At 35.3% G+C, this 8,683-nt stretch overlaps 1 long non-coding RNA gene across 1 annotated transcript; it reads right to left on the bottom strand.

Moving 5' to 3' along the window:
* Positions 1–2,225: 2,225 nt before the first annotated feature.
* On the bottom strand, positions 2,226–4,960 carry LOC124258210. Its single transcript, XR_006893540.1, has 3 exons — positions 4,468–4,960; positions 3,749–3,828; positions 2,226–3,591 (listed from the first exon to the last, which is right to left on the bottom strand). It is a non-coding gene; the product is annotated as an uncharacterized LOC124258210 (long non-coding RNA).
* Between the last annotated feature and the right edge of the window lie 3,723 nt (positions 4,961–8,683).

Genomic DNA, 8,683 nt, shown 5'->3' with positions numbered 1-8,683 from the left:
AAATGACCCAGTAATGTCAATATCATGTGCATTTTGTTGTAACTCGGCTATTGTATTGTGCACGAAAACTGAAGGCCTTTAAACGAAGTTGAATTTAACGTGAAACTGTATGTAAACTATAGGCCGCCTGTATCTTATAAGGCCTGTGTTCTGAATTTGAACTTGCCTGTATTTTCAAATATGTATAGGGCATTTAAATATTTCCAAACATATTCCCCTAATGTTGTCTTGTTTATATTTTGATTTGATATGTCAAGAACCATTGTCAAAATTTATTATTTAGCTATATACAAATTATTTCAAGATTTACACACGGTAATCTCTTACTAAATGCTCACAAATGACTACGTTTTGACTATATCTTGACCAAATAATTTGTGAAAAATACCTTCTACTTTTTTATCTACATATTTGTGTTATTAAAAAGTACTAGTATATTTCTTATTTATCTCACACAAATTAAGACGTTCTCTTGTAACTAGAAGTACTGACTGACTGACTGAGTTTAGTTTTACGCCGCTTTTAGCAATATTCCAGCAATATCACGGCGGGGGACACCAGAAATGGGCTTAACACATTGTGCCCATGTGGGGAATCGAACCCGTGTCTTCGGCGTGACGAGCCAACGCTTTAACCACTAGGCTACCCCACCGCCCCTGTAACTAGAAGTAACAGCTGGTTAAATATAATTAGGTCAGATAGTTATCTCAATCTGTAATGAGGCTAGGTCAAATGTGATGAGTGGGTATGGTTATTATTGTACTTTCTGTTACAGAGTCACTACCTGAAGGCAGTGCCAAGTGGGTTACCAATAATACTGGAAACTGGCCTCAGATAGGATATGAAGATATTATTGACTACCTCATTAAGTCCCACTCATTTGATTCCAAGGAAATGAAAGCTTTTCGAGCAACATATGCATATAATTATGTGCAGAATGGATGGTTAGGTGATATTCAAAGCATTGTGGAAAATGAAGTTCATTATCTTAAAGCCTGTGTCACCCTCTCAGCCAGGAGCCTCTACAGTTCCTTACAATGCATGGATTGCTGCAAGGAAAGATGGTACTGTATTAACTGCATGTTGCACTTGCCCAGCTGTCCTACAACATCTGTGCATGCAATGATTGACTCAGGAAAAGGTGATGTTCGAAACATTGAGAGTGTACTAGTTCTTTACTCAAAAGGGAGAAATGGATATTTCACTCAGGTGCAAATGTGTATGTTCTGTACAGGAAAACATCAGTGCACATTTCTTATGTGGAGACCAGAAGAACATGACAGAGTCCTGCTTGATGTTGCATATTATTCCAGCTTTGTTGACAATACACTGTCTAGATTAAGAGCGTTTTATTTTAAACATATGCTGGTCCGGTTGGTTGATGACTTCAAGGCAGGTCGGTTTGTGTTGAGTGAGGAATACAAGCAGTTCTGTGTGTCACAGTAGCATGTGTAGAGTAAATAACACTGTAACAGCATCAACACATAAATTACACAGCTATGCGAAGTTTGTTGTTTTGTTAGAGCTGAGTCAATGAATTGCTTTCTATCTAATTGATGTGATGTATCTACTATGTTATTGACTTACTGTTGATGTTTGAAAAGAATTTGTATAGAACCTGTAAATGTGTACATTTCCTTCACTCACTGACACTCAAATGAATAGTAATAAAATCAAAGTTTTGTATTATGAATTGCTGATATTGTATGAAGAAAACTACAGTTCAAGTCAAATACTATTTCACACGCTAGTAACTTAAAATAAATGTTTAACATATTTAGGTTGAATAATAAAATACAATGTACCAGTATGAAATGAATATGTGTTTTGTTTTTAATGAACATGATCAGTATTTATATCGCATGTAATTACTCACACTTAAGATGAAATGTTTAACCCCCTGAAGCAGGAGTATTGTTGTCACACATATCATGGGACCATATATACAGTTACAGAAACTTGTGAGATTTTCCTAGTGGCCCAAGTGGTGATGTATCTGTAAAAAAAAACTTTTTGGTGATCACTAACTGCTATTGTTTTCTCCAAAATATCAGTGGCCCAAAGACAAAAGTGGTGGCCATCTGCCACTGGTAGTTTCTATCACTGTATATATGGTGCCATGCATATGGCAGTCTAAGGGTTAAGGTGATTTACAAGTTTGATTTCATTGAATATCTATAGGTTGGTATTTAAACATAAAACAGCAATGATAACAAAAATCAAGGTGAGGTGAACATTCAGTTTAATGATTTAAACATCAATTCAATGAGAATATGTATTTATAATTTATCATTCTTGTTGGTGAAATATCACATTGCAAAATCACATACATCTCATAAGCTTAAGCAGCCTACTAGATGTCTGAAACATACATGACTACTCAGTCTTTGTCCTTGATGAGTTCTGGTCTGAGGTCACACAGGTCTGCACACACTTTGACTATCTTATCCAACTTTTGAACATAATTAAGAGGTAGAACCTGATTCAATATTCTGTAAGACTTCAACCTGGCAATTGCTCTTTCTACATGTATTCTTACAGATGCAATTCTGCGTGTTTCTATACACTCTGTAGCACTCAGTTGTTTACGACCCTTCATAAAAGCAGGAATGTTCAGTTTCACTCTTCTAGCATAAAGTTCATTGCTTATTGTAAAGCCTCTATCTGCCATTACCTCATCACCAGGTAACAAGTAGTTTAGAAAACCCGAGTTCTTGGTGATATACACATCACTTGCACGACCCCCATAGCATCTTGAAACATACATAATATACCCATTGGGAGCAATTACAACAAGAATTTTGGCAGTATTGTGACTTTTATATGCACTGTAGGTTTGAGCTCTAACCTTCAATGAAAATGGACGTTGCAAGAACATTTCTGTACAGTCAATAATGCAGGTAGTGTGTGGATAGGTAGTCTTAAAGGACATTGGCATTGCAGATCTAATAACATCTCTTGGGAGCCAAACAATGCAATCCTTTAGCTTTCTGGCTAAAATTGAGATACAAATTCCAAAATTTTACTTGCTAATTGCGTGGAAACTGAAAGTCTTCTCCCGAGATCATGAAACTGAATTCCAAGCCTAAGTCTCATAAGTGTGAGTAGTGTTTGATCTGAGAGTGGCATCTTAATGTTTGACCGCAGTACAGATGTAAGATAAGTTATTACTGACAGAAACACTTGTAGAATAAGTCCAGTGTAAAACACAGAATCAGTGTCAGTCTTAATACTGTCTGCAGAAAAGGCAGGAAAATTAACCTGAACAGAGACATTCTTTGTTTTGGTCGTGTAGTGCTGGGTTGCATAATGGTGATCTACTGACTTGTTAAAATGAACCTGTACTCCTACAGTTCTGTTTGGAACTTTTATCATAGGTCTGTGAAGACAAAAACAAGACTTCTGTTTACAACAGTCACAATCACTTGGTCTGGAGTCATCATTCTCCTTTTCCTTCTCTTCAGCTTGAGATACAGGTTGATCTGTCAGTTCAGCTTCAGCATGGCACTCCTCAGTCAGTTGATTGCTCCTTGGGGTCCGAGAAACATCAGAGAGAGGGTGTCGGAAAATGGTCCTTCTCCCTTGTGTCACCTGGAGAGAGGAAAGTTAAAGTATAACAGGCTATTATACATTTACATCAATGAACAGTAATAAATAGTTAATAACATAATTGTCAAAATAACTTTACGTTTAATACATCACTAGTAGGACTATATTGTACATTACATTAAACTAAAAGTACACTAACCTTTCTTTGATATCCCAAATTTAAGACTGGATCAGGATTTTGTTTGCTTGGATGGCCATCCAAAAATGAATTGAGCATATCTGGAAAAAGTCATAAAAATAAAATAATTACATTTCTATTTAGCCAATGTCACTCCAGTAACTACAATGGGTTATCACATTTTCAACAAATGTTTTCACTCCTGTTAAACACTAGAGCCGTTAAATAAAGAAATTCTTTACATCCGTGTACTATGTGTACACTAACGATACACAGAGGGTAAAGTAATTAAGTAATACTATATTACATAATAAATTAATCCAAAAATGTTATTATTAACTAATTTTAAGGAAAGATATATTGAGTAAATAATGATAAATAGACTGTTTCCTCTCAATATTTTTGGGCCTATTGCAAGATATCAGTAAGTTTCTACAATACAAATGTCTCTAGAATAATGATTTGTAGCACATAAGCTTTTAAAATGTTGGAATATTTTACTAGTAAAAATTGTCGTTCAACCCTTTGTTGCATAGCTTTACCCAACAGTGCATTCGTACCTCCTATACTGTAACATAGGAGGTACGAATGCTACGAGATCTTAAGCTTACGAGAGCTTTGTGAAACGGGGTCCAGCACTGTAGGCCCTACATGAATAACAAAATATCTAACGTTTCATTATCTCTAGTTATCAGATGGGATAAACTATTGTGCCACTAATTATCTTGATAAATACATACCACACTGCTATCAGATGGGTGAAAATCCTTCCGATTAACACGTGACACCCAAACACGACGACGATCTTCATTCACAGGAAACCTATGGAGATGATAGGGAAACAAACAAGGGCAGTCCTTCCGTGGCAGTTTATGGACTGTACAGGGCAATTCCTTCCATATACGTAGATTTCTCTGGCTATTTGTACAGTCCTTCATAGCACAAATTCTCCCTGATCCACGTTCATAAGGCTTACCTCTGTCCCGAGACATATTTTCGAAAAAACCCAGCAAGTTCCCAGACGTAAAACGTCAATGTCAATTTGCAGCCGCTTAATGGCGGACGACACTAGCGCCACCACAAAGGGGGATAACTGAGAGTGGTACGAAGCACTGTTCCGTGGAAAGGTCTATATAGAGAATACGACACGAGGTCTCATTACATACGAATTACACGAAACGAGTGTCCTTCCTATGGTATCTGACCGAGCGCAAGCGAGTTTCGTATAATTCGTATGTAATGAGACAGAGTGTGGTATTTTATTTATTACCCACGTCTTACATGCATTAAATTGACAAAATAGCGTAGTTTTGGTATTGTTGTGGTTTCAAACCGAAACAGGTTTCATAACACACTCCGACACAGCAATGACTTAACATAACATCACTACCACAGGCTAATTTGCATATCACCCCAGCAGGCACATCAACGTTGTTTCAACGTTGAGAATAGGTTGATCCTCAACGTTGAAAATAGATTGAAAATAGGTTGTATATGAAAGTTTTTTTGACGTAGATATCCGACGTGGAATCAACGTTGAAGTTTGACCGATTATCAACGTTGAAAAAAGGTTGATCCTCAACGTTGAAAATAGGTTGTATATGAAAGTTTTTTTGACGTAGATATCCGACGTGGAATCAACGTTGAAGTTTGACCGATTATCAACGTTGCGAATAGGTTGATCCTCAACGTTGAAAATAGATTGAAAATAGGTTGTATATGAAAGTTTTTTTGACGTAGATATCCGACGTCGAATCAATGTTGAAGTCTGACATATTATTAACGTTGAAAATGGGTTGTTCCGTGGTTGTGTCTGGGAGGTATTACACTTTCCTGTAAATAGACTCGCATTTCATCTTTAAACTACAATAAAGTAGCACCAAACTCCTGCATCCAGCTAAAATACCCAAAAAGCTACCTGCAATAAACAGTGTTCAAACAGAAAATTGCAGTAAAAATATTTACCTGATAAAATACTTGGTTAAAATTCCACATTCAATATAATGTTCATTTAAGTTTTATGTCAGTTGGACGTATAATTCCAGTAAGAAGAAAAGAGTATTCCAAATTAAGAAAAACTATTTACTGTTGTATTGTTACCTTGAAAAGGTGAAAATTGTCCCGAGAAGACATTTTGTCTGAATTTCAGCTCTTAGACAGACCTCTGAATAAACACAATGCAATTACTTTCACCATGAAAGGGATCCAAGATGACCAGGAACTATACCTCACATGGTATAAGACAGCACATAAAACAAGTCACTTTTCATGAAATCTTTATGAACACACACGCACACAGAAAACGTGGTTTAATGCATAATGTAAAACATCACACATGACATAGTCTGTAGGTGATCTCTGTTGTGCTAATAACACAATATCATCTGCATATAGCATCAAAGTGACATTTACGCCACCAATTTCAATACCACAGTTCAGCTTTTTCAACACAATTACAACTCCAAAAACAAAATTATCAGCTCCTCTTCTTTCTGCCACTCCCTGCCTGGCGGTCAGGTGGATACTTCAGAAACGTTCCTAACTCTTTCTTGAAATTTGCTTCGGATGCATTCCCATCTCATTCCCTTGAGATAGGACACATTCTGAAATTTTATATTTAAATACATGAATAAGTTATATGGAAGATATATTGTCTTAAATGATTCAAGTATTTGTTTAATCAATCACTTGAAAGGTTCATTTCACTGCTGTAACTTGGCATGTGAACATATGAACAGCATCAATACAAAATATGACGAAAAGTGTAAACAATTTATATTTTCAACCGAAGGAATGGAAGTTTTCTTAAACATTTTCAAAGAAAATCCTCAATTGCAAGTTGATTATTTAATTAGACTATGAATTACCGGTAGGATGAATTAGACGATGCTTTACTGTCATATATTATTTGCTATGGTCATGATGAAAATGCTGCACTTGGTAATTAACTTACAAGAGATGATTGAATACAACCTTGTATTCTTAAAAGAAAACTTGCCGTTTTGCCCATCAACATTCATTCTTGACATCAAATTGTTTGACATTGTCCTGCAAAACAATGGAAGATTGTTGTTATTCTGTCAGATTTAGTTTTCTTTAGAGATTCTCGGAAATGATTATTTCAAATTAATAGGAGTTGAACTGATGTAGCAATTTTGCTACCAGGAGTCATAAATTGTAACAAAAGCCATTTTACATTTAATGATAAGAAAACAAAATGGGTGGTGGTTCACAGGTCAAAGAACAAGTCTATTGTGGGAGGTCTCCCAACACCATTTGTTCCCAAACACAAGGAAGTATGGATCATGGAGTTCTGAAAACAATAATGAGCTCTCATAAGTATACAATATATTCTCTATTATCTACTCTCTCTCTCTCTTTGTCATTTGTACACTCATAAAACTCAGATAAATAACTTTTTTATAATTCATATATGTTTACACTTAATCTCTTATAGGAACGCTTAGAAAATCTCTCATATAATGAATTATGTGTGCGTATTATCTGCGACGTCATAACTATGCTTCTCTGAATCATGAACAATAAAATAATGAGATTAAACTCTACATTGTCAGAAATAATCTATCATACCATGAATAATAAGACATTGAATAACATCTCTTACAACTCCAATCTACACTCAAAAAAGACTTAAATGTACTCGTAAACAAACATCGCTGGCTAACGCAAATTCTTGGAAACAGTGCATCTCTGACTCTCAATTCCAAGAAATGGAAGTCCTACTCTATTTGACCAAAGGGGTGACAGGTTGCCAAAACATATTGAAATGTAGGTCATACACTGAAAATAACTCTGATTTAAAACACTACAAATATACACCTTCTCTCTAATATACTCGATAGATGATCTTAACAAGGGAACATGTACATAAAATGCTGATATCTAACAACACCTGTACTTTATATAATGGACTCTTCCAAATCTCAGTATGTTTCACTGCACACATATTAGATTGCAAATAATGAAAAACCTACCCTTTGACAATAATAAAAAAAAACATCATATTCAAATTCTACAGCTGACCAAATACCTGAAGAGTGTGCTTCCCAGCAATAAACATCTCTATATATCTATAAATGTATGACTTCTGTCCTCTCGCGTGCTATCTTGCATCCAGCTGTTTACGGCGGAAAACAATATGGCGCCAAGCAAGGGAGTGCTCATTAAACTAAACATCTCCGGGAGAAGTCATTGTCAATTTTTTCTCTTAAATGATCAACCTTAATATATAAATGAAAATAAAGACCAACTATTATCACCAAAAAAAAGACCAAACATTATCACAAATATTCAAAACAGGTGGTAATGAAAGAGCATTATCATCTTTCTCTTAAACTTTGTGGTGATATACTGGAAACAAGTGAAATGTTAAAAACGTGTTACCTTAGCCTTGCTCCTTTTATGTGATCCACAAAATTGCTGCCACCCAGTCTTCGAAGATGAGATTTCTGCAAATTCCATTAAAATAATCTTATTTCATAATTAAATGTTCCTTACATTAAAATTACTTCTTTTGTATGTAAGATTTTAACCTTTAAGAGACATGAATTATCATATCCCTTCCAAACAAGTGTAAGAATGAAAGTCTGTGGGTGCAGTTTTGTTAATTGTCCCATCAAAGAATCATTAGTGAAGTTACACTTTTTGTAAATAAATAAAAGTTCAAATAAATTATATACAATTTCATCCTTAACAAAGACTTTCACAAGACATTTTAAAGTGAAAATTTTCGTTGCATTTCCTTACGCCATTCTCCACCACCCCCTCCCCCCCAATAATATACATATGTTGATAGGGTTCAGGGCGTGCTCAATGCATCATTTACTGATAGATCTATTCAAATGAACAAATGTTCATAATAATGGGATGCAATATAAAATGTTGATTAATCCTATCCGATTTTGTATAGCTGCCCTTAGGGACCGTTCATAATGT

The sequence above is a fragment of the Haliotis rubra genome, unplaced genomic scaffold (genome assembly GCF_003918875.1).
Source record: "Haliotis rubra isolate DU_JTF1 unplaced genomic scaffold, ASM391887v1 Scf687, whole genome shotgun sequence".
Classification (NCBI taxonomy): domain Eukaryota; kingdom Metazoa; phylum Mollusca; class Gastropoda; order Lepetellida; family Haliotidae; genus Haliotis; species Haliotis rubra.
The sequence above is the reverse complement of the archived record's forward strand: the minus strand, read 5'-3'. Positions and strand labels throughout refer to the sequence as shown.